At 48.8% G+C, this 26,465-nt stretch overlaps 1 protein-coding gene across 3 annotated transcripts in view; it reads right to left on the reverse strand.

The window, feature by feature from the left end:
* The window catches only part of LOC106587320 (uncharacterized), a 69,045-nt gene that overhangs the window by 24,587 nt on the left and 17,993 nt on the right, over window positions 1–26,465 (reverse strand). For all 3 annotated transcript variants that reach the window (XM_082969491.1, XM_082969490.1, XM_082969492.1), the window contains one exon: window positions 7,438–7,511. The gene's annotated coding sequence lies outside the window, so the exon portion shown is untranslated. The remainder of the gene's footprint in view (window positions 1–7,437; window positions 7,512–26,465) is intronic.

A 26,465-nucleotide genomic window follows, 5' to 3' on the forward strand; every position in this document is an offset into this window, starting at 1 on the left:
ACAACATTGTGCACATAAGTAACTTGAAAACATGATGAACAGCACTGAACCATTCACAGTTAATTAGGCCTACTCCTTTTTGGAATTGTGGGAGTCTACATGTTGTATACATTGATATTCTGCATCACAATACTGCTAGTTAGGATACTGTGATATTTTCTCCTACATTGTTTGGGATAGAATTACAGCCCGAAACTATTTCAGGGTTTCAGCAGGAAGTGTCTATTCAACTAGCCAAAGTAAGCATATGCTGTTTGTATTATGCAGTTACTAGAGTTTAGGATTTTATTTGTATACTTATTTTTTTTATTTTATTTAACCTTTATTTAACCAGGAAGGGCTCATTGAGATTTCAAATCTCTTTTTCAAGAGCATCCTGGCCAAGATAGGCAGCACCAAGTCATTACACAAGTCATTACACAATTACAGACAGACAACATGAAAAACTACAGGCAGTAAAAAAAACATAGAATTCACAGGAGTATAACAAAATCCTAAAACAGCAAATTAAAAACATTGACAGGTCAGGGAATCAGCCTCAAAATCCTTCATCAATGATTTAAAAACACCAATCGGGACAAGTTCTGTTGCGAAAGCAGCAGCTACTCTTCCCGGAGTCCACACAAAAACACGAAACATGACATAATACAGAACATTAATAGACAACAGCTCAAGGACAGAACTACATACATTTTAATATACTTGCAAGCACAAAACCTAAGCAAACTGCAATCATACATTATTTTGGGTCTCGTTGGTCCGTTCGTGCATTGTTATTCGTATCCAATGTGCTTATGAAATAGTTGAGAAACTTGGTGATCAAGACCTCCAAACACACAGTTTGAATCTAAAGCAAAGGTGGGCCTATTTCCGAAACAAAGTATCCTTTTGAAAGCCCAATGTCATGTCTTTCTGTTTCTGTCTCTCTCCCATTTCCCTTTAAATGCAGTTTTCTTTGCCTTCCCAAATGCCCTGAGTTTTTAATTCAGTCTGTGGATATATACAAGTGACAATGGCAGGCCGCTCAGCTGTCCTGTACAGACCTCCAATAGAACTTCAAACCAAAGTTAAATCACATTTTAAATTGCTTTTCTTTGGCTTTTTCAGAGAATGAAATTCCTGTTTCTATTCCTGTTTGATGAGAGCACAAGAAGTGTGGAGGTATTTTCAGGGCTTTAAATCTCCTTTCCCACTTATGCCAGAATAGCTCCTCACTTCAGTTTAACACACAAATAAAAACAAGAGCAACAATTTCACTGACATGGGCCAGGTGAAAGTAATGTGCCACATAAAATAATGAGCAATGTGACTCTGTCACAGATTTAAAAAACAGGGCAACTAAACTGTGAATTAACAATTGCTGGTCTCGTTAGAGAAAATGAGTGGGAAACGGATTAAAAAAAATACAGACCTAGTTATATTTGACATTGCTAATTTAGCCAATGACTAGTTTGCATTGTCAATTATAGTCTCAATTGCACTTTGCGATTTAACTTCATGAACACTTGGGAAATGTAATGAAAAAAACAAACATTGCAAATTCCATTTGTTATACGTTGCTCTTGATGACCTGCAGCTGATATTCAGAACATGTGCGTTGGTGTGAATATTCAACATTTCATCGAGAAGCTCATTGTCATGCATGTGAATAATGAAAGGTCTGAGCGGCATAATTAAACCAGCAGAACGCTAATTCCTGATATAATTGCGATTGCAAAAGAAACATACGTACACACAGAAACTCTGTCCAATTACACTGTGCCAATATACACAAAACAAATGAATGTGAATCAGAAACGACAATTGAGAGCAGCGATGAATTAAATGGATACGGATAATGATCACGGCGCTCTAATTAACAGTGGCTGTAGCAGGATCCGAAGGCTGTAAGTACAGTATAGCCTAGCGAGTGACAGTCCAAGCCATGGACACACACAGCACGGATACAGAGAAGCAAAGCCAATATTCCCACGGAAGAGTCTTCTGTCCTTTGCCATACTGAGATCTGATCACTGCAATAGAGAATCCTGCACTGCCTGGAGTCAAGGTGACACACCCTGTGTGAGTGTGTGTTTGAGCTGTATACCAGAAAGCCATCACACACTCACAGACACACACAGACACACAGAGACACGGAGGCACAGAGACACACACACACACACACTGTGGTGCCCGCACCATCTCTGAACTGTAAAATGCTTAGCTGCTACCAGGAAAGCAGAGAGGAGTAGGCAGCAGATGCCCCTGGGCTCAGTGGGAGGCGGGCACACTGGTCCTGTGTGTGACGGGGGGGTTCTGTCCTGGCACACATACACACAGCCTCCCCAGCCGCCATCCATCCATCCATCCGTGTGTGGGACACATACAAAGAGAGGAAAAGCCACCAAGTCGCCAGCAAGAAGACGAGGACAGAAAAAGATGAAGGAGAAAACAAAAAGAGGTCTGGAGGCCCTGAAGAGGAATGTCTTTCTCAAAACCAGCGCAACCGTCCAAAGTTTGTCTCTCTCCGCCCAACTCCACACTACACTGTAATGCAGAAATGGGCGTGTTTTTCTCCAACGCATGTCGTCTGTGGCTTTCTGTCTCTTCAACAATGTGGTATTGTCACTTCAGACATTAGCCACAGATCAAGTATGCAAAACAGGCTGGTGATTACAATAACCCGGGGTGAGGAAAAAAACAGAGACAGAAGCTTGAGGAGAAAAAGGCTCAAATAAAACAAAACTGTTGGGTTCGGATCAGACAACATGGATGCCTCCGGGTTTTCTCCTAGTTCTGGTCCGGGTTGTAGCAGCGCTGAGGTGAGGAGGACTTGGCTGGGCTGGGTTGACATGTTGCAGCCTCGGGTACTGGAGGCTGTGTGGAGTGGAGCCCACACACAAGCCTTCAGATGCAGCCTCTCTCTCCCTCTTCTCTCCTCTCCTCTCCATCCCGGCCGACGCTGTTCTGCCTTCTTCAGACTGACTCCTGAGGAAACCCTCCAGATGAGGATTAGCTACCAGCTCCTGTGACAGGCAGAAATCTCAACTCCAAAAGCGGGCATCAAAGAAAAGCCAGAAGAGGCTGGACCATATTCTCTCGCAAAGACAAAACAAAAGTCAAAAAGCACAGGGGCTCCCCAGCACCCGGCCCCGCATTAGTGTCCCTTAATTTATTATAGAAAATGTGCTTCTGCTACTGTTCCTTTGTAAAGGGGGTTTATGTGCCCCTCTCACCATGTCTTCCATCACACCAACCCTCCCCTTCCCTTCCTTAGCCTGCCTCCTTATCCCCCATCAGTCTGCCAGACAAGTTGTTTCCCACCCAGCCATGGTACACACAGCCACCAACCCTTTTGTGAGAATAGAGCGTGTGCTTGTTTTGTATGGGTATGGTGTGTGTGAGACTGTGTGTGTCTGTGCCAGCCTGGAGAGGAGGGGAGAAGAGAGGGTGTAGAACAAAAATGATCCTCTTTGTAAGTTATGGGAACACTGAGACAGACGCAGGCGCTCATAAATTATACGCTTCATTTGCATATTCCTGGCGTAAGACATTATGCAAATAACAGAGCATTTGCATAATGGAGTCCTCTTGTTGCCTCAGTTGCCTCATGCTCCTTTTTATTTAATAATGAAAAAAATAAAAAAGGGTGTGAAAGAGGAGAGAATAGCGTGTTTCAACCCCGTGGAGTGGTGTGCCAGCGCACCGTCTCACCATCCTATCGCAGCCTCCCCAAAACGCCAGCGCCAGACGGAGCCGCTGCGAGGGATCTCGCCGCCCCACCAAAAAACAGAACAGGGAGATCGCAGGGAAAAGAGACAACACTAAGAACATCAGCAATTAAACAGCTTACGACCAGACACATATCAAATCTAAACACAGGCAGGGAGAGAGAGGGAAATTATAGATTACAGCTAGCCTCTATCCTGAGGCACCTGGTAACCTGGCTGTGTGTGTGTGTGTGTGTGTGTGTGTGTGTGTGTGTGTGTGTGTGTGTGTGTGTGTGTGTGTGTGTGTGTGTGTCTGAGTGTTGCTGTGTCTTAATGACTCTGTTCTACCTTGACTATTAATGCGAGCAGCAGCCTGGCTAATTAACGGCACTTGGCAGACCCCTTTCAGAGGGAGGGGGGCATATTATTTAATATTTAAAACCTGCTCGGTCTCTTGTTTTTAACCTCATCAGCTCCGTTCGGAACGACCAGAAAAAATAAAAGACAGAAAGCGGTGTGGCCAAGATAATTACCTAATCAAATATGACAGACATAGCTAATTCAGGCTAATTCTCAGCGAGGCTCCCCGAAACCACTAACGACAAGAGAGAAAAGATAATTACCGCAAGGTACATAAGGAGCGCTATTAGAAAAACGACCAAAAACATGGCAATTTATTTACAACTTTGATTCGTCATCCATTTAATCCTCAAAGTTCATTAAAAAAATGGGGAAAAGCTAAACAGATGGTCATAGAAAAGAGTGGAAAGGCAAAACAGGACAGGAGAGTTGGTATCTGCTGGTGTGAAAGTGTGTTTAGTTTAGAGACAGAAAGAGAGAGAGGGAAGGAGAGGGTGGAGAGAGAGAGGGAGGGTGAAAAAGGGAGGAGAAGGGTGGATAGAAAAAGGGGTGGGAGGTGGTTGCAGGAGGACTTTGATTATTTATAACAAAATGCCATTGCAACATCCTGCGGTGGGATCAGACAGCAAAACGTCAACTGCGATCAGCTATAGTCCAATAAGCAGCCTGAGATCCTTCCCAGCGTACAGTGGGGTAGGGGCACTGCTCACTCACGTCTATAACACTACACTACACCAGAGCTGCTGGCTGCAGGGCTGGCTATCTCTCTGTTCCTCTATTAGCGCCAGCCTACGTGGAGGCTAGCTAGGGCAAGGTAGAGGCACAGGCGGTGCCAGGCAGAAGGGGGCGCGGGCGCAGGGCGCGACACACAGCTAGCCAGCCTATGGGAGATGTAAAGAGCAATTCATCAGCTTTTAGAGTCAATTAACCCGTATGTTAATTAATGTCAAGCCTATAGAACAAAAGGGGGGCTCGGGGGGGTGGGGGGCTAAAAGAGGAGAACGAGGGGAGGGTAAGAGAGGGAGAGACAGAAGAGAGGGGGCGGGCGAGTGAGAGAAACAAGCAGCGAATGCAGATGATGGCAGAGAGAAGCTGGCACAGTGCCATCCATTCAGTGGTAGCGCCAGGGCGGACTCGTGTTCGCTCTCGGGGGTAGGCGGCTAGATGTAGACAGGGAGACAGAAGGACCCCCGCCTGATTTGGCAGCTAGTGCCACGCCAGGGGTGGGACTTTTTGGGGGGAGGGTGGGTGTTTTACAAATAGTAGAAGTTTGAGTGCGGATGCGGATAGGGTTCTGGAGACAAGGCTCAATGTCAAGTCAATGCCCCCGCAGAGGAGAAGAGGAGAACATCTGCTGCCCCAGATTACAGAAGAAAGGAGCCTTCAGATGATGGGAAGAGAAGAGCGGCGCACCTGGAGGAATTTCAGGGGACACCTTGGGGGTTGGGATGGAGCGCTTGGCATAGCATGGTGGCAAGGAGTGGGGGGAGGAGGTATCGGTTTGAAAACAAAAAACAAAAGACGATAGGTGGCCCACAGCGCAGGATGCCAGGGGGATGGCGAATGAGCCAGGGACCAGGGGAGATGAAGGAAATGGGCTCTGCCACAAGGGACTGGTGGGGGAAGTGGAAATTTGAGAACAACCAACACAGAGAAACTTGCAGCTTGTGGTGTTGTCCTAGAGACGACTGAGGGGTGGGACAAAAAGAAGCGCCTCTCTCTCTCTCGCTCTCTTGCTCTCCCTTCTCAAGCACAACCCCCTGTGCCAGGCAACCAGCCAGCCAGCCAGCCAGCCAGCCAGGCAGCGTACGCCATGCCAACCTGCTCATCGACAGTCGCGGCGCACCCTAGGATAACACAGGCGATGAAAAGGCAACATGTCTTCTTCATCTGGAAGGTGGTGTTTACGGATTTGCGGGAAAGTCACCGCTTCTGAGGATGCCCGAGGAGCGCGGTGATTCGGTACCCACAATCTTCGAGAGGTGTACCAGCGGGAACGCGGTGGCATCTGTCGCGGAAAAGTGTAAGGGGGCGAGAAATGGTACACAACGATCAAGAGCAAATCAACACGATCGGGCATCCGTCGCGGGTCGCTTGGCAAAGATAAAGAAAGCCAAGTGCAAAACAAAGACCATCAAGTGCTTCAAATGACTAATTAGAACAACAAAAGTTTGCTCTGTTAATTAGCGCGACGGACGAAATGAAAGGAATGGGAAAGATTACAAACAAAACAAAGCGGCAAGCTGTTCTGTGGGGAGGGTGTGAAGCTGGTGCCTGTTTTTGTGCCAACCCCCCCACCCCCCTCCTCCTCTAACACACCATTTTCCTCCAGCTCTCATCAAGCCGGCTGGCAGCCACTGCGGTGAGGAATGTCTACCATGGGCACTGCTGCCTGCCTCCATGCCGCAGACCCTGCCAACCTGCCAATCGCCTGCCTGCCTGCCAGCCACAAGAGAGGAGGGAGGAAGAAAGGACGTGAGGGACTGTGCCAAGGTCTCAACAGCAGCTGTTTACAAAGACACACACACAAAAAGAAAAAACTGCAAACATGAGGACGCATACTAATGAAGTACCAACACAAATTATAATCAGCGGACAGACAGGAATTTATTTACTTTTCTCTCTGCGTTCGTTTAAATTGTACTTTTTGTTTTTCGCCAAAGAAAAACTTATCGCGCATCATGGTTTCCTCCAGGTGTGTGGGATTTATGCGTGACAGGAACAACTTCCTGAAAAAAGAAAAAAAGAAAAGGCAAAAACAGAAAGAATGAAAATCTACTTCAGCAGCAAGCAAAGCTATGCCAGAGAGGCAGGCAGGCAGGCGTGTGTGTGTGTGTGTGTGTGTGTGTGTGTGTGTGTGTGTGTGTGTGTGTGTGTGTGTGTGTGTGTGTGTCTGTGTGTGTGTGTGTGTGTGTGCGTGCGATTTATCTACATTCACAGCAATCACCAGGGAGATGAATGGCTCAGGCTGTAGGCTCTATACAGCATCCACCAGTATGGGAACCAGACTGAGGCGAGGGGGATGCCACACAGACAACAGACATGCTGGAACTCAGTGGAGGGGGCAGGGGCACAGGAGGCAGGGGGACAGGAGCAGCAGTCCCGGCCACAGACACACACACTGGTGGGGTGGGGAGGGGAGGAGATACCCTACCCCATTCGGCCTGCCTGCAGCTCCGCCAGGCAGGGGTAGGGGGGCCGTGGGAACACTTTTGGCACCCCCCTCACCCATGCTTTTTAGTTTGCCCCCTCCTTGCCAACCGACCAAAGGAACTACCAAACTCCACCCTTCCAGTGTTTTTATTGGTGTAAAGTGGAAGGGGTAAACTATGAGGAACAGATGCAGAAGGGGTACCAACCGGTTCGGGTCGCGGGTCTTGGTACTTACGGGGTCCGGAAGAACGTTGCCGTGGTTCCCACGAGGTCCACTGGCATCGGGCACAGAGCCAAGGATAGGCGCCGCTGCAAACAGACAGATTGGAGGGTTTCGTTAACTTTACTAATTGCGCCGGAATAATTACAACAATTAGCGAGGAAGAAATCAACATCAGCCATTGGCCATCACAAATGGATATCCCAAACTTTTTTTTCCCTTTTGCTGGATTTTTGTTGGACAACAGGGCACGGTTGTGGAATATGAATAATTGAAGAAGCCATCCAAAGGGAGGGATTATAAGATCTTTGTGCTTCATACACTGCCTTGGCATACACCACCAAGATGTCAGAGCCAGGCTGCCACCAGTAAGGATAGGCTGGTATGGATGGTGGCATCTTTTTGGGCATCTAAGCCACGGTCGCTTAAACCTGCGATCCAAATACACACAATTAACGGTTTAATTCGTGATTCTGTTGTGTTTTTTCCCGTAACCTTCACGGCGGAACGCGTGTGGATATTATAATCTTTCGGAGCTAATGAGGTTTGGATGATCGGCCTTTTATTTAATTCCATGGGGGATGTTAATTGCGCCACGTCTTCATTACACAAATGGATTACCAAAAAAAAGAGAGCTCGCAGCAGAGAACAGGAGGGAGAAAGGAGGGAAATTGAGAGAGAGAGAGAGATTGAGAAAGGGGGGATATTTTCCTTCCTTCTATAATAAGACAGCATTCAAATAATGCAACACTACTCGCAAACAAGCAGAGAAAAGCTCCTGCAATGCTTGGCAATGCTAGTCTCTTCAAGTGCTATCCTGGAAAACCTGGTCTCTGCCTCCTCTCCTTTCCTCTCTGCTCTCTACAGCTCCAGTCCTCAGCTCTGGGGACTTTGCCTTCACTTCTCTGGATGTGGATCTTACAAAACAGGAGTGAGAAAATACCCTGCCTGGAATTTAATTTCTCTCAATTGGATATTATTAGTGTTCTCCTATAATTGGTATTGAGCTTTGTTCCAGTGGTGTCTGTCGTTGGCGCCGGGCGAAGCGGAATGGAGAGGAGACAACAGACACTGTGGCGGGCACTGGCTAATGTCCTCTGTGCTTAATCATCCTTCAGCAGAATGGTTTTATGCATATTTCATTTGCATATCATTAAATCGCTAAGGCACATTGGCAACTGGCAGCGGAGAGCGAGGGAGTGGAAATGGAGGAGCCCAAAGTGTAAAAAAAGAAAAGAGCGACTCATTATGCGATGGCAATCTTCAAAGCCGTGCGCCTGCTATTCCAGCAACCTGCCAATTGGTTTTAATTGAACGTTAATTAAAAAAGTGGTCGCGCTCAACCTTTCCAACTTGGATTAATTGAGTGTCTTCCAATCTGCGCAGCAAGGACTCGTCATACATACAGTATGTGTGTGTGTATGTAAATTATGTGGATATCTATGGTTATAGTAAATTAATACAGGACGATTTGGAGAAAAAATGTAATCCCTGTAATTACAGCACCTTTTAACGGAATGGATTTTTTTCCTTATTTTTTTCGCAGACGATTTTGCAGAGAACAAATCGCAAATATGTATTCTGTGATCTCTGGATATCATTAATGCTACAAAATCATGTTGACGAGGAAGCGGGCATTTTACTCTTAATTATGTTTGACCTGCTGTAATGGTTTAACATTCTCTACTTGGGAAGGTGGCAAGCTGCTGCTGGCAGCGGGCGGGCAGCGCCAGCGGGTCGGGTGTGGGACCAGGGACCAGGGGAGCTGAAACCTGGTGACTCGGGGCACAGAGATAAGCATGGGAATCGCTGGGGGCATTCTGTCGCAACCCTTCACCATGTCCCTGGGAAAAGACAAAACCAACCCAACTGCCCACACATGCTGACCCCCCCCCCCGTCTGAAAAATAAATGTTGGGTAATTTATGCGCAAATTAATATGCTTGCCTGGACTCTGATTGCCTGTATTAAATCATTACAGGCGATTAATCCATTGTTTCTGATTCCAGAATGTCCCCTCCTCCCACCCCCCCTCTCTGTCTGGCGCACTGTCCTTTTGTGATGGGACACAAGGGCTGCATTGTTGGCTCCCAAGATCACACACACACACACACACACACACACACACACACACACACACACACACACACACACACACACACACACACACACACACACACACACACACACACACACACACACACACACACACACACACACACACACACACACCCCACACTATTAATTAAGGCGTACAGATTGTGGACCGTTTCTGTCTCCCCCCACCGTCTGTTTCAGTTCAACATAAAACCAATCGTGGGACTTTGTTAAAGATGTTTATTTTTATTATTTCACACACTCTCCTGTCAATTTTCAGTATGATAATCAATAAAACATTTAAAATAATAAAGAAATATATATATATATATATATATATATATGATTTCTTTTAAATATATATATGATTTATGAATTTTTTAAAAATCATAAATCCAGTTAAAGTTACTAAAAATGTTGAGGCCTTTAAAACCCAAATAAAGGAGGATCTGATCTTCGCTGCGTCGTTTAATTGAAAAGAAAAAAGAAACGGCGTAACTCCAGGTAAAATAAGCCCCATGCAGAGAGAGCAGCGCCCGCCTGGCTCGGCTAATTGTGGATGCCCAAATTTCCAGACTTCCCGGCTAGGTCCATCCCCTTGCGAGGCAAATCCCCTCAGGCCATATGCAGGAATATTCAAATGAAGCGAGCTTCACGCGCCGCACAATTAGCCGTGTTTAGTAATTTGAGTAATGAGAGCCGGAGGGGTAGTGTGGGCGGAGGGGCGGTACGGCGGGGAGCAGGCTGGCAGGAGAAGCCCGGCGCAGCATAGCGGGTATCAGCCTGGCGCTCTGCAGCCACAGCACATGCAGATGTCGCTGTAGTTCTTCCAAAAGCTTTCCACCAGCCAGCCAAGAGGGAGGGGAGGTAACGAGGTTCTCGTTTGGCATCACACACACCTCCGCCGTATGTTTTAAGGAGTCATGAGTGTGTGTGAGGGGGGGAGTGTGTGGGAACGAGGCTGGCAGCCGGGGGCGGAGGAGTTAAGATGGGTAAGAGGTAGGGGATCCCTGTATGGAGGAATGTGGACATAAATAATAGTAGTGAAATGTGGGCAAGGTAAAGCCGAACCGACAGGATGACTGTGTGCTACTGAGCGTGTCACATGGTGTAGGCATTATGCAGAGTGCTCATATTAATATGCATAAGGGGCCTCTTTATTATGCAGCAGGGCGCGGTGCGGCAAGGAGGTAATATTGGTAGGCTGTGTAGAGCAGCCGTTCTCTGGTTACAGTCTGGGAATGTTATCTTTCTCTGAACAAACACAGCCCTCATTTCCAAATGTGTAATTATCACGCATATCCATGGCGTTCCATCTGAAAAGAAAACGAAACTCAAGTGGTGGTGATTTCTACCCCAGTGTCCGATTGACTGGCATGTTATGACCTGCCCCCGCCCACCCATTCCCTCCTCATACAACCCCTCTCCCCTCAAACACCCCTTACTAGTCCTTCCATTTCATCATTTGGGAGTCACACTGGAAACACACCCGAGTGGCGCAGCGGTCTAAGGCACTGCATCTCAGTGCTAGAGGCGTCAATACAGACCCTGGTTTGATCCCGGGCTGTATCACAACCGGCCGTGATCGGGAGTCCCATAGGGCGGCGCACAATTGGCCCAGTGTCGTCCGGGTTAGGGGAGGGTTTGGCCGGGGTAGGGCCATCATTGTAAAATAAAAATGTGTTCTTAACTGACTTGCCTAGTTAAATAAAGGTAAAAAAACTAAAAAAGTGAGATGGTACGGTCCAGATTTCATGAGACTGGTTTCGCTGGCAAACGACATCAAACAAAACAAACCAAGCAGCCTCATGGGACCCCATGAAATATGGAGCAATAACCCATGAGAAAGACTGACAGAAAGAGAGAAAAGCCTACTTACACAGCGGGACGGCACATACAGCCTGGCACAACAAGCCAGTGTAGTCACCATGGTGGGTGCAGAATGATGGGATAGTGCCAGTGGCTGGCAGACAGGCAGGGTTTAGGGAGCTTTTAGTCATTCCACCCTCCAACACCACTTGACCTTGAGAGAGGAGGTCATCTTGCTGTAAAAGTAGAGCCACTTTCCTCTGTACCCCCAGAGCAGAGCAGCCAGTCCCCCTATCCCAGAGCCCCTTGGTCATTAGTCGCCTGCTGCAGCAGAGAGGCCAGGCATGGCACAGTGCATGGGGACGGGGACAGAGACACTACAGCCTGGTTTCAGTGGTACGTATATACTGTACCAAACTTTAGATGAAAAGTCTAGAAGATTCTATCATTGGTAAATAACTTAGCAGATGGCCTGTGTTCACCTGGGATGTGGCCAAAGTGACCAGAGAGACATACTGCTGCAGAGAGACATACTGCTGCAGAGAGACATACTGCTGCCTGGTCACTTCAAATACAACTATCAGATAACCTCACCTATGATGAAGAGTAGTTTCCTCCTCCTCTACCAGATTTAATAAAGCCTAATAAACTATTTATTCATGAATTAAATAACTATTATATATGAGACATGGGTAGGCAGGCATAGTCCCTAAATAGCCTAGCTATCATGTGCTTAAATCCATCCAGTGCACTATTGTTCCATTGTGAATAGGGTTGACACACTGACACCTAAAGCACATTTCAGGTGACTAGCACCGTGGGGCTCATCACCGTGTGTAGCCCAGTCACCAGCCACAGAGGTTTACAGCCTCAAGGCCTCTACAGTAAACGTACAGCTGCATGTCTCTGTGCTACCATTAAAGAAGTGACAATGTGACTATTTCCTCCCAGTGACTGATGACCGTACACAACCAGACAGGCCTTCTCAGGTATCAGGCTCTGTCCATGGCCCAGCACTGTTATTTCAGGACTCTCACTCTACCTTCAGGCTTACCTTGTTCAACACTGTTAATAATGGCTGTAGAGGTTGTTGGGATCAGTGGGTCTTAGCAGGGTAAAATGTTACATGGTCAGTCTGCCTTACATCCAGGGGAGTCCCCCCACAAAAACCCACAGCCTCTAGCCTCCTAGACCTGGATTTCCCAGAATACGTTGTGGGAATCATTGGGACAGAGTCACTGTGTCGCCGTCTGTAATTCACGGCTACCATTCACAGGGGCTGAAAGAGAAATCGGTGGATATTAAAATAAGCAAATTAGCATGAGCATTAGGCAGCAGGTAAGCATGCTTGATGTTATTGAGTGAGAGTGTCTGCACCTCAAATAGACTGATACACTCAGATGCTCTCCAGCACAAAGAGCCCTCCACAACCCTCCTCCACCATGCCTGTAGTGTTAATACACACAGCTAAATGGAACTCCTGGTTTACTAACCACTCTCCTCTTCCCCTTCTCTTCTCCCTCATTTTCTCTCTGACTAATGAGTGTTCGTTAGGCCAAACAGGGGCACTGTAACCTCACCTAAACATTTCCACAGCAGCACCGCTTCACCTTGTGGCCTCACACAACGCCGCGCGGCTACGTGGAACGCTGCCTACTGTTAACTCTGCACCCCTGTGTGTGTGCTGCAGCTCAGGCCCAGCTGAGAGCTAACACTATCTCTTTTACCGCTGCCCAGTCCAGGCCTGCACATTAATTGGTTCCTGGTAATTCTATCAGATTAGTATTAATACAGTGTCACTGAGGCGATCGAGGTGACCCACACTATCTCACTGGCTTAATATAAACTAGCGTAAAGGTCAACTGTCAATCATCCGGCACAATATGATAATAAGCCTTTAAAGTTGGGTAGAGGATGTTATTAGCAGAATGACCAAATGACTGTCATAACCGCGGAGCTGCATAGGGGGGCATTTATAGATGAGGCTGGGGGGGTCTGATTCAGACTCCATTCCTCTGCTAGAACAGTATGAGAAATTATCCTGAAATGCATGTTTGCATCCTCAACATCAACAGAGAGCAATAGATATCCCAGAACTGGGCCCTCATACAGTACAAGCTAGTCTTCATACTGGTTGTTGTAACTCGTACAGTAGACTATACCTTAGCTACATCTCAACTCCCCATCTGGTCTTAATGAGTGACTGGGAGGGAGGCCTAGTGAAAATGACCTTGGACTAGCAGGAGGTGGTGTACAGTAGTAGTCAGCTGACCATGGACGTGCTACAGCAGCAGAGCAGTGCTTACAGCAGAGTGGTTGTCAGAGAGGGATATAAATATAGACACCGTGACATCACTGCGTGACTATACTGGCTGGCCCCATGTGAAGCTGCTGCCTGCCCTCTTCACTGGGAATAGACTCCCCTGAGAGGAGCTGTACAGTACACACAGGCTGACTGAAGGGGAGGAAGAAAGGAGAGCCTGGGAGATGTACTACCTGAATGTCCATCCTCAGTCTGTGTGCCCAGTGAGAAGGTGACAGAGAGATAGAGAGAGTGTGTGTGTGTGTGTGTGTGTGTGTATGTGTGTGTGTGAGAGAGCTAAGAAGACAGCAGCTGGGAGGATATGAGAGGCCTGACATGGTCTCTGATCAGGCCTAAGAGAGAGAGCAAGGGAGAGAGAGAGAGAGAAACCGAGTGTCTGTGCTGAATCCCATAGGGCCTGAACCGGGCGGCTGGCAGGGGAGCCATTACACGCGTGTCTCTGACAGCTCACTCTCTCATTACAGCAGCAGGCTGCCTGTAGTTCCCATGCTGCTGCTGCTACTGTACTGTACCATCTACCACTACTACTGTCTCCCTCCTATACATACTCATCATCACAGCTTCAGCCACCACTACTAATCCCACTGTCTACTACGGACTCCCCTACTCACCTCCACCACAGCTGTAACAACCACCACAACCCCCTGCCATGGATTCTACCATGGATTCTTTCTATGGTGTCTATTATCTCTCTCCGGTATACAGCTGCCAAATAGAATCTACCTCGCCCCCCTGACTAGGTCTGCCCTGGCTCATAGGCACACCTAGGCTACATCCTCCCATCATGGCTGTTTCAGTCGATGGAAATGCTGATTCTACTTGGCCATATTCTCTCTGTCATTGACACCCAACAGCTGCCAGAGGCCCAGTGCAGCGCTGCATGCTGGCCAGCCAGAGTCCATCCCAGAGGTGAGCCTAACCCTGGCCTAATGGATCTACTGCAGCCCTGATCTAATAAGACCTAATAATTATGGAGTCCTGCTGAAATACTCAGCCGCTCAAACCGACACGGGGAACCACTCCAAGTTACGTGTTGCACAGAGTTTACAGTTCTGTCAGGAGAACCCTGTCGGCCCAGAACTCCCCACTCCTCCAAATGAGCCCAGCCTCAGAATGAGAATGAGATGAGAAAAAGGCAAGAGGGCCGCTCATAAGAATAGACTTAGGCTGGGAGACGCATAGCAATATGACCTCTGCTGGCTGAGGAAAAAATGTGCTGCCTCCACAGTTTACTGCTAAAGGGCAATGACAGACTTAATTGGATCGAAAGAGACATTTCTTCAGGTTCTTTTGGCAAATCCCGCGGCTGAGGTTAGAGAAACTGCTCAAAAGAGGTAGCCAACTTAAACAAAGGCTCTCTGAGGCACACAGACCTGCATCTGTAGCTGTTTAAGCACTATACGCACCAGGCCCGGTTGGACACTGATCGAATCATTCATACAAGGCCGCAGCGCAAATAAAACTAACATGTACTGCTCCGAGCTGTCCTCCGTCCAACCCAAACCTTTTTAAACTCGCCATTGTAATGAACAAAAAAATCACACGCATATAAAATTCCTCAATATAAAGCCAAACACCAAAGATAAAACCACACACAATCCCTACAGCTGTGGCAGCCTACGGGCGAGCCGTGTTGAACTTGTGAATCCGACCTAGAATAACACTTTCACGCCGCAGTGAAATATATGGCCATCTTTACTGGGAAACACTGCTTTTTACGGCAGTGTAGTCTACCTGACACCTGAGTGGGTGCGAGTGCATGTGTGTGTGCGTGCCAGTAATGTCCTTCCTACTGCAGTGAATCATGTTCACATGCACTCATAAAGAGAGTAGTATAGCTGGGTGAAGCTGCAGTAACTTAGCTACTCACCCTCCCCTTGCTAGGGGAGTTGGACTGTAACTCCAGCAGTTGTTCCTCTCTCATGTCCAGTCTTTTTTTAAAAAGACGCTATAGAGGACCTTGAAGACCTCTTTCCTCAGTCCTCGACCCATAGGCCAAAAGCATGAACCCTTTTTTCAGTGCCAATCTGGAGCATTACGCCGATCACAGCGAGAACAAACAGAGGAAATGTGCCTTTTACAACTAACACCACTATTATTCCATTTTGACTTCTCCTTACTTTATGGATTTGCCAACTTTGCGTCCCGGCTCAGAGGAAACGGTTCATTAAAAAGGAATGTCTATTTTTCCTATTCTTTTTTTAATGTGGTGGACAGGGATATTAGCCAATCCCTCTGTTCAGCAAGTGAAAGGCCAGACATCCTCCTGGTTGGCTGCTGCTGCTGCTCTCTGGTCATGCTGGCTTCATTAGAGCCAGATTCCTGCCATCACAAAGAGACCATGCATATCACAGAGACCAGCAGCAGGACCAGGAGGATCGGGGAGGCAGGGGAGACTGAGGGGGAGACAGGATTGAAAGATGGGGGAGTGAGGGAAGAAAGAGGGATGAAGGGTGGAGGTTTACGAGAGAGTAATAGTGGGTACCAAAGTGGGTGATGGAGAATGAGAGGTAACTAATTGAACTTGAGGGGGTGGAGGAATGAGAGAAATGAACAGGAATGAAGTCTGTGGAAAGATAGAGAGTTAAGAAGAGAGATAACAAATGGTTAATGACCAGATCCACAGGCTTTACCAAGCATTGATCCACGTCCTAACGCCCGTCCCCTCACAAGCACACACACACACACACACACACACACACACACACACACACACACACACACACACACACACACACACACACACACACACACACACACACACACACACACACACACACACTGAATCGTGTTCCTCCACCCCAATGTGATGATGAGTATGGTCTATAAATCAATACGTAGTGAGGAAAGACAAAGGCCACGACAACTGGTTGAGAGCCCCAGATCCACTCTGGGTGGGGCCTGGTTGATTTCTTAATGGTACATAATAGAGCCCATTTTCACCAGGCATGTTAAATCATACACCAGGCATGTTAAATCGTACACCAGGCATGTTAAATCGTACACCAGGCATGTTAAATCGTACACCAGGCATGTTAAATCATACACCATGCATGTTAAATCATACACCAGGCATGTTAAATCATACACCAGGCATGTTAAATCATACACCAGGCATGTTAAATCGTACACCAGGCATGTTAAATCGTACACCAGGCATGTTAAATCGTACACCAGGCATGTTAAATCATACACCAGGCATGTTAAATCGTACACCAGGCATGTTAAATCATACACCAGGCATGTTAAATCATACACCAGGCATGTTAAATCGTACACCAGGCATGTTAAATCGTACACCAGGCATGTTAAATCGTACACCAGGCATGTTAAATCATACACCAGCCAGGCATGTTAAATCATACACCAGGCATGTTAAATCATACACCAGGCATGTTAAATCATACACCAGGCATGTTAAATCATACACCATGCATGTTAAATCATACACCAGGCATGTTAAATCATACACCAGGCATGTTAAATCATACACCAGGCATGTTAAATCATACACCAGCGGCCCCTTTGTGAGCATTGAAGCAAAACAAAGACCTTTAATACAGAAGTCCACTGCTTATTCTTTTTGCCCTCCTTCCAAAGCTCGCCACTGAATTGGATTTTCTCAGCACTGTTTTCTAATTTGAAACATCCATCATTTATTATTAAAGAAAGGAAAGAAAGAGAAGGCTTGCCTTCGGCAGCTCTAGTAACCCCAACACCTCCTCCCCCCATGCAACACTTTTCAGCAGCCTTAGCCCTTCACTGCAGTTAACTTTACTTTCCCCATCTCTGCAGAGCTGGTCAATGTAATGACACAAAAATATGGTGTGGCTGTTTGACTGGTGAGCAGCGGGTGCTGAAACAGTGATTCAGGCAGTGTGTGTGTGTGTGTGTGTGTGTGTGTGTGTGTGTGTGTGTGTGTGTGTGTGTGTGTGTTGTGATGGATATGCCACGGCTGCCAGACAGTGGGTGAGTGGTAGCTGTGAACGCCTCATACAGAAACAGAAGGTGGTGGTGCGTTTCTCCCAAACCCCAGGAAATCCTTGGCGTTAATAAAAGCCCCTCTGTGTCCTTTAGTAATCCTGTTCTGTATTATCACCACGCTGCAGCTAAATGTTGCAATTAGCCCACCCTTTTTCATGCAAATCAACTTGACAGCCCCACAATCAGTCGGTTACGCCAGCTCTCGCTCTCCCTCCTCTCTCCTTGCTCCCTCGCTCTCTCCCTGCTCCCTCGCTCTCTCCCTCCTCTCTCCCTGCTCCCTCGCTCTCTCCCTCCTCTCTCCCTGCTCCCTCGCTCTCTCCCTCCTCTCTCCCTGCTCCCTCGCTCTCTCCCTGCTCCCTCGCTCTCTCCCTCCTCTCCCCCTGCTCCCTCGCTCTCTCCCTGCTCCCTCGCTCTCTCCCTCCTCTCTCCCTGCTCCCTCGCTCTCTCCCTGCTCCCTCGCTCTCTCCCTCCTCTCTCCCTGCTCCCTCGCTCTCTCCCTGCTCCCTCGCTCTCTCCCTCCTCTCCCCCTGCTCCCTCGCTCTCTCCCTGCTCCCTCGCTCTCTCCTCCTCTCCCCTGCTCCCTCGCTCTCTCCCTCCTCTCCCCTGCTCCCTCGCTCTCTCCCTCCTCTCCCCCTGCTCCCTTACTCTCTCCCTCCTCTCCCCCTGCTCCCTCGCTCTCTCCCTCCTCTCCCCCTGCTCCCTCGCTCTCTCCCTCCTCTCTCCCTGCTCCCTCGCTCTCTCCCTGCTCCCTCGCTCTCTCCCTCCTCTCCCCCTGCTCCCTCGCTCTCTCCCTCCTCTCCCCCTGCTCCCTCGCTCTCTCCCTCCTCTCCCCCTGCTCCCTTACTCTCTTTGGCATTTGCGGCGGCCGCCACATTTCCATGATGTATAATATCAGTTTGGAATATGCACGGCTCAACGCCGGGCCGCATGTTGATTAGTGCAACATTACATATGTTAAGTCCAAAAGGGAGTCATTTGCCTCACTCATGCTCCAGTGCACCTCTATGGTCAGCCGGAAAATACAAAAGGGCTCATGTTAATAAGCATAAGCTGAGGGGGTGAAGAAGGGGGGCGTTGGGGTGCTTTTGGGCTTTCAATGGTTCATGTGAGCATTGGGCTACATGCTGTGTGGCCTGCACAAAACAAACATTGCTCAACATTAGTGTTTTACAAGTGCTGCCAGTTCTCTATTGTATATATTCCTGTGTGGGGTCTGAGCTGCACAATGGATCCCAGGGCCCCCCATCCAACCCCCCATTTCTAAGAGCCACCATTTAGAAGCTATGCAGCAGCCCTGCTAGTAGTGACAGGTGGCTACTGCTTCAGGGCGCTGAGGCTATGGATCTAACGCAGGCGCAGGCACACACACACACACACACACACACACGTCAGTTCAGCGCCCTGCTTTCCATAAGCTTCAATGTTGTAGACATACGTATACATGTCCCTATAAACGATGATGCATGTACTGTTGTAAAGGCACCATGCTTTGTTGCAACTTGGTCATTGGGATTACAGATTTGGTCATTGGATACCATTTGGTCATTGGAGGAGTCCCATCACAGAACTGCATGGGCGTGTGCTGGCATGATGGATGGATGCGGCTTGATTATCATTAAAAAGTCATTTACAAGACAAATAGGGACTAGCTTTTCAAAGTATGGTTATTTTATTGCTCATTTGAGTTTGGAGACAAAGTGTAGTGTGAACAACCAGCCGTTAGCTTGCCTTGGCGATTACTACAGAGCTGTACAGGATGATTGTTCAGCACCGTGAGCAGGTGGGGTGAGGTTCTGTGAGGTGGAGGAAGTGGGCAGGGAGGGCAGTCTCTAGCTAGCACCAGGGAAGTGGGCAGGGAGGGCAGTCTCTAGCTAGCACCAGGGAAGTGGGCAGTGGGGCAGTCTCTAGCTAGCACCAGGGAAGTGGGCAGGGAGGGCAGTCTCTAGCTAGCACCAGGGAAGTGGGCAGGGAGGGCAGTCTCTAGCTAGCACCAGGGAAGTGGGCAGTGGGGCAGTCTCTAGCTAGCACCAGGGAAGTGGGCAGTGGGGCAGTCTCTAGCTAGCACCAGGGAAGTGGGCAGTGGGGCAGTCTCTAGCTAGCACCAGGGAAGTGGGCAGTGGGGCAGTCTCTAGCTAGCACCAGGGAAGTGGGCAGGGAGGGCAGTCTCTAGCTAGCACCAGGGAAGTGGGCAGGGAGGGCAGTCTCTAGCTAGCACCAGGGAAGTGGGCAGTGGGGCAGTCTCTAGCTAGCACCAGGGAAGTGGGCAGTGGGGCAGTCTCTAGCTAGCACCAGGGAAGTGGGCAGTGGGGCAGTCTCTAGCTAGCACCAGGGAAGTGGGCAGTGGGGCAGTCTCTAGCTAGCACCAGGGACGCTGTGCCCTTGTGTGCATGACCAGAAAAGGCCATTTAGTCTCATGGTGGTGCTGCTTCATTAACATGCTGCCCTTCTAGAAAAACTCTCCAAATTCATCTCTTCATCAAAGTCCTTAACAAAGTACAGAGGCGGATGGGGAGCCAGCCGGCAGAATAACAGGGAAATAACCAAGTGATCTTTTTTTTCTGAGGGTCAAGTAAATTAAAGCTGACAGAAATAACATCGGGGGAGAATTTAAAAGAAGATGGGGAAAAAACGAGGGATGGATGAGAGAGACAGAGAGGGAGGGAGAAGTGCTGCAAGATGGGTCTCTGTGCCTTTAAGCGGAAGTCTCAATCTCACATAGTTTTGTTCCTTAAAAGGAAATCAGAGGGCTCAGCTGAGGCATTGCCTTGAAAGTCATGAATAAACATCAGATTGCTTTTCTGCGCATACATCACAAGAAGACACTACCTAATGGAGGAGGACTCCTCGCCCTCCGACACATGAAAAGGCAGTGAAATTACCCACCAAACCATGCAGCTGCGTGGCTCTAAAATGGACCGCTGAGGGAGGGAGGGAGGGAGGGAGGGAGGGAGGGAGGGAGGGAGGAGGGAGGGAGGGAGGGAGGGAGGGAGGGAGGGAGGGAGGAGGGAGGGAGGGAGGGAGGAGGGAGGGAGGGAGGGAGGGAGGGAGGGAGGGAGGGAGGAGGGGCAGAAGAGAGGAGAGGAATCCTTTAATAAAATGGCTCCCCATGATAACCATCTTTCTAAGCTTCGGAGCGCTTGATGTTCGTGACAGAAAAAAAAATCAAATAATATATGCTTGCTACAAAAATCATTTACAATGAGAAGAATTCAGAACTGCTTTGCATCTCGGGCCACAGCCATTTCTCCATTCCTCCACTCTCCTTTGTCATCAATGTTCCGTCCTCATCATTTCTGCATGTGTTGATTCTGCCGCCACATTAAGGAGCAGTTGCCATTTCAGAGCGGCCATTTAACAAAGCAAAAGAGTATTATTCTGGGCCTCTAAAGGAAATGAATTTGCATTTATCAGCGTGTCTCTGCTCGGAGAGGGAGAGTGAACGTGTTATGAGGAGCGGAGCGGTTGACTGGCTGCAGTAAAATGTCATCTCTCTCCACACTGGGCCCACTGATAAGAGCAGCTGACTGGTTCACACTGTGTAGCCACACAAAATGGACACGCTGCAGAAGAGAGGAGAGAGACCTGCCTGGGAGAGAGGGACAGACAGAGAGAAAGAGGAGGAGAGAGAGGAGGAGAGGGAGAGACAGAGAGGGGGGGAGAGAGGAGGAGAGGAAGAAAGACAGAGAGAGGAGGGAGCAGGAGAGAGAGAGGGGGGGATAATGGAAGAGACAGATAAATACAGTGACAGAGAGAGACACAGCGGTAGTACAATGAAAAAGTGATAATGAGAGAGAGAACAAGAAAGATAGATGGACTGAAACCAGACATGAAGAGAAGGAATAGACTCGACACAGCTCAGCTATGACCTATAGGCCCCATGAGTGTCATTGACACAGTCCACACATGATATCAGGCTCTGACTAGCAACTCTATACAAGCAGATTCACTGTAGTTCACATCAGCAGTAGATAAGCCAGCCTTAGTATTTCGTAAAAGGATAGGCTTACCTCACTATCATTCAGCTCTAATAACATCTTAACACAATTCAATTATCATGCTAGAAACCTATTCAGATGAACAGAGTGTCCGGCAACAGTGCCCCGTCCAGAGCTTCCAGCGACAGAGCTTCCAGCGACAGTGCCCCGTCCAGAGCTTCCGGCGACAGTGCCCCGTCCAGAGCTTCCGGCGACAGTGCCCCGTCCAGAGCTTCCGGCGACAGTGCCCCGTCCAGAGCTTCCGGCGACAGTGCCCCGTCCAGAGCTTCCGGCAACAGTCACCCGTCCAGAGCTTCCGGCGACAGTGCCCCGTCCAGAGTGTTCGGCGACAGTGCCCCGTCCAGAGCTTCCGGCGACAGTGCCCCGTCTAGAGATGGCCCATAGTCCGGAGCCAGCAGAGACGGCCCACAGTCCGGAGCCAGCAGAGACGGCCCACAGTCCGGAGCCAGCAGAGACGGCCCACAGTCCGGAGCCAGCAGAGACGGCCCACAGTCCGGAGCCTGCCGAGACGGCCCACAGTCCGGAGCCTGCCGAGACGGCCCACAGTCCGGAGCCTGCCGAGACGGCCCACAGTCCGGAGCCTGCCGAGACGGCCCACAGTCCGGAGCCTGCCGAGACGGCCCACAGTCCAGAGCCTGCCGAGACACTCCTCAGCCCTGAGCCAGAGTCGCACTACAGTCCGGAACCGGCGCAGCCAGAGTCGCCCTACAGTCCGGAACCGGCGCAGCCAGAGTCGCCCTACAGTCCGGAACCGGCGCAGCCAGAGTCGCCCTACAGTCCGGAACCGGCGCAGCCAGAGTCGCCCTACAGTCCGGAACCGGCGCAGCCAGAGTCGCCCTACAGTCCGGAACCGGCGCAGCCAGAGTCGCCCTACAGTCCGGAGCCGGCGCAGCCAGAGTCGCCCTACAGTCCGGAGCCGGTGCAGCCAGAGTCGCCCTACAGTCCGGAACCGGCGCAGCCAGAGTCGCCCTACAGTCCGGAACCGGCGCAGCCAGAGTCGCCCTACAGTCCGGAACCGGCGCAGCCAGAGCCGCCCTACAGTCCGGAGCCGGCGCAGCCAGAGCCGCCCTACAGTCCGGAGCCGGCGCAGCCAGAGTCGCCCTACAGTCCAGAGCCGGCGCAGCCAGACTCGCCCTACAGTACGACGCAGCCAGAGTCGCCCTCCAGTACGACGCAGCCAGAGTCGCCCGTTGCGAGGGTCCCCAGTCGGGGGTCGACAAAGAGGGACCTCGCTCTAGAGACGTCATGTAAGTGGGGTGAGCCAGGGGTGGAGCGGGGTCTGCGTCCCGCTCCTGAGCCACCTCCGTAGGGGGGAGTATTGGGAAGGAGGGGTGTTGCAGAGGCACCGTCGGTGACGGTGGCCACCCTCCCTTCACTCCCATGTAGTTTTGGGAATTTTTTGTTGTTGTGAATATTTGTTTTGTTGGGTTTTGTTTCAAGTGCATCCGGGGTCTGCACCTTTGGGGAGGGGGTACTGTCACGTCCTGACCAGTATAAGGGGTTATTTGTCATTGTAGTTTGGTCAGGGCGTGGCAGGGGTGTGTTTGTTTTGTGTTGTCGGGGTTTTGGGGTTTTGTTCTATGTTTTGTATTTCTACGGTTTTTCTATGTTGTATATTTCTATGTGTTGGCCTGGTATGGCTCTCAATCAGGAACAGCTGTACATCGTTGTTGCTGATTGGGAGTCATACTTAGGTAGCCCTTTTTCACCTGTCGTTTGTGGGAAGTTGTTTTTGCATAGCTGTGTGTAGCCTGCAATACTGTGCGTTCGTTCGTTTTCTTGTTAAGTGTTCAATAAAAGTTAAGATGAGCACTCAACCCGCTGCACCTTGGTCTACTCCGTACGACACTCGTTACACTACTTGATAAAGAAAAGCGCTAATAAATATTAAATTGGGAAACTGTTGAAGTTATGTGTCATGAATAATCTGTGGTGGAGGTATGGAAAAAAACTCTTGAGCATATGCATGTCCACCATTTCCTCCTATATGCAAGTGTGGGTGTATCAGAGTCTGTAGAATGCCTAGGGCAACTTAGAGTGAGGACATTTCCACAGAGATCACATGGAAAAGATCCATCAGACAAAGATAGTAATTGGTGTGTGTGTGTGTGTACAGACAGGCACAGGGATGTACACCTAGCCAGGCGTGAGAGCAGTGTTGTGCGGCAGAGTGCAGTAATTTCTTTGATCATTTTTAATGACCGCTCTTTCATGTGGGGCTGCGGCTCACACACAGCTCCCTGCAGGTGTCATCTCATTCCTTCAGTTGTGGGATTAGTATGCGGCAGGCAATAAAAAGCCAGGCCATTACATTGTGCAGCGCACATACATAATCTCAACACACCAGGATCATTACCTTTTCAAAGGAGGATATCAGCTCAGGCTTCAGAGAGAAAGAAAGAGAGAACAAGAGAAATGGAGAGACGGAACAAAAAAGGGAGAGGCAGCAAAGCAGGAGAGAGAGAGACAGAGAGACAGAGAGAGAGAGAGAGAGAGAGAAAGCTATCAATCAGCATTGGTGATATGTAGTGTCAGTGTGCACAGTATGAGACAGGGTGAGTTCCTTCCAAACCCATGTTGATATTACAGATGGGTAAACTGCTCGGTGTCTGAGAGGAACCTCTGTGGAATAATAACACACTACTCAATCCACTGTGTGGAGATTCATACATAAATTATTCAGCCATTTCACCTTTCCCTCCATCTTGAATGTGTGTGGGTGACAACTGGAGCATGAGCTAATCTGATATGATTCTGACAGGGAGACAGAGGCCTACCGCAACCCACCACCACAAAACTGAAACAGAATTAGTCAAACCAACAAAACCATCCATAGCCCCCGACTTCTGAAACTTACCGCAGCACATATGCTTTAGCAATACACAGTAAAACACATTCATACACTGAAATGTCATTCTTACAGTAGACTCAAAGATGGCCGCCGTCTGTCTTAGCTATCTGTGGGTGTCCTAACAGGCCTTAGCCCTCCATCTCGTCCCATACAAGACCCAGTTTCCTTCGGTTACTGGAAAGCTGTCTATGAGGCATGAGGGAGCGTTCCCTGTGAGCCCCTCACAAACGCCCAAACCTGTGTAAGCCTAGCAGACAAGTAAGAGGTCTAACAGCAACTAAAAAGCCATTTTTATGACATGTGAAATCTGTACAGAGCAGTCAACTGTTTCATTATTCATAGTGCTCAAGAGGCCTTCCTTCTCTCTGCTTGTAGAGAAACACAGCCAGCTCCTTTTACCTCAGCAGGCTCGTTCAGCTCTATCCTCCAAGGCAGCCCACTGAAACCAGGTGTAATTTACACTCCATCTTTATCTATTTATTTGGTTCTCTTTAAACCCTGGTCTGTTATGACCGGTGGGCAGAGGCAGAGCTTCTCTCCAGGCCTCAGAGTGTCTAGGAGGATAAGCAGGGTTGGACCTGTGAGGCCACAAGGGTTACAGTGAATAGAAAAGGAATGCCTTATCACTTTTTGCTACCTCTAAACATGATGCAATACAACAAAGATCCCAATGTAATGGTCTTCCAACTCAAGCTTACGGACAATGTCAAATGTGATATAGCGAAGCACCTGAGTGAGTTGGGTGCGCAATTTACGCAGGTACTTTCCCAAAACTGATGACACAAACAACTGGATTTGTTATCCCTTTCATGCCCTGCCTCCAGTCCACTTACCGATATCTGAACAAGAGAGCCTCATCGAAATTGCAACAAGCGGTTCTGTGAAAATGTAATTTAATCAGAAGCCACTGCCAGATTTCTGGATTGGGCTGCACTCAGAGTATCCTGCCTTGGCAAATCGCGCTGTTAAGACACTGATGCCCTTGCAACCACGTACCTATGTGAGAGAGCCCTCACTAGCATGAAAACCAAATACAGGCACAGACTGTGTGGAAAATGATTTAAGACTGAGACTTTCTCCAATACAACCCAACATCGCAGAGTTATGTGCATCCTTTCAAGCACACCCTTCTCATTAACCTGTGGTGAGTTATTCACAATTTTCGATGAACAAATAAGGTTTTATATGTAAGATGGTTAAATAAAGAGATAAATGATTGATTATTATTATATTATTATTTGTGCCCTGGTCATATAAGAGCTCTTTGTCACTTCCCACGAGCCGGATTGGGACAAAAACTCACACTCATTCTTATGTTTAATAAATGTATCGTATAGTGTGTATGTGGCAGGCTTAAAATGATGGCAAAAAACAACACTTGAGAGTGCGCTAACCCTGGTGCTAGAGGGGGTATACAGCTGGAGGTTGAATTGTTTGTAGGGGTACGGGACTATAAAAACTTTGGGAACCACTGGACTACATGACCAAATGTATGTGGACACCTGCTCGTCGAACATCTCATTCCAAAATCATGGGCATTAATATGGAGTTGGTCCACCCCTTTGCTACTATAACAGCCTCCACTCTTCTGGGAAGGCTTTCTACTAGATGTTGGAACATTGCTGCGGGGACTTGCTTCCATTCAACCAAAGGAGCATTAGTGAGGTCGGGCACTGATGTTGGGCACAGAATCGTCTAGAATGCCATTGTATGCTGTAGCGTTAAGATGTCCCGTCACTGGACCTAAGGCGCTTAGCCCAAACCATGAAAAAACGTCCCAGACCGTTATTCCTCCTCCACCAAACCTTACAGTTGACACTATTGATTCAGGTAGGTAGCGCTCTCCTGGCATCCGCCAAACCCAGATTCGTCCGTCGGGCTGCCAGATTGGTAAACGGGATTCATTACTCCAGAGAAAACATTTCCACTGCTCCAGAGTCCAAAGGCGACGAGCTTTACACCACTCCAGCCGATGCTTGGCATTG

This window comes from Salmo salar, chromosome 26 (genome assembly GCF_965601325.2).
Source record: "Salmo salar chromosome 26, fSalSal1, whole genome shotgun sequence".
Lineage (NCBI taxonomy): Eukaryota > Metazoa > Chordata > Actinopteri > Salmoniformes > Salmonidae > Salmo > Salmo salar.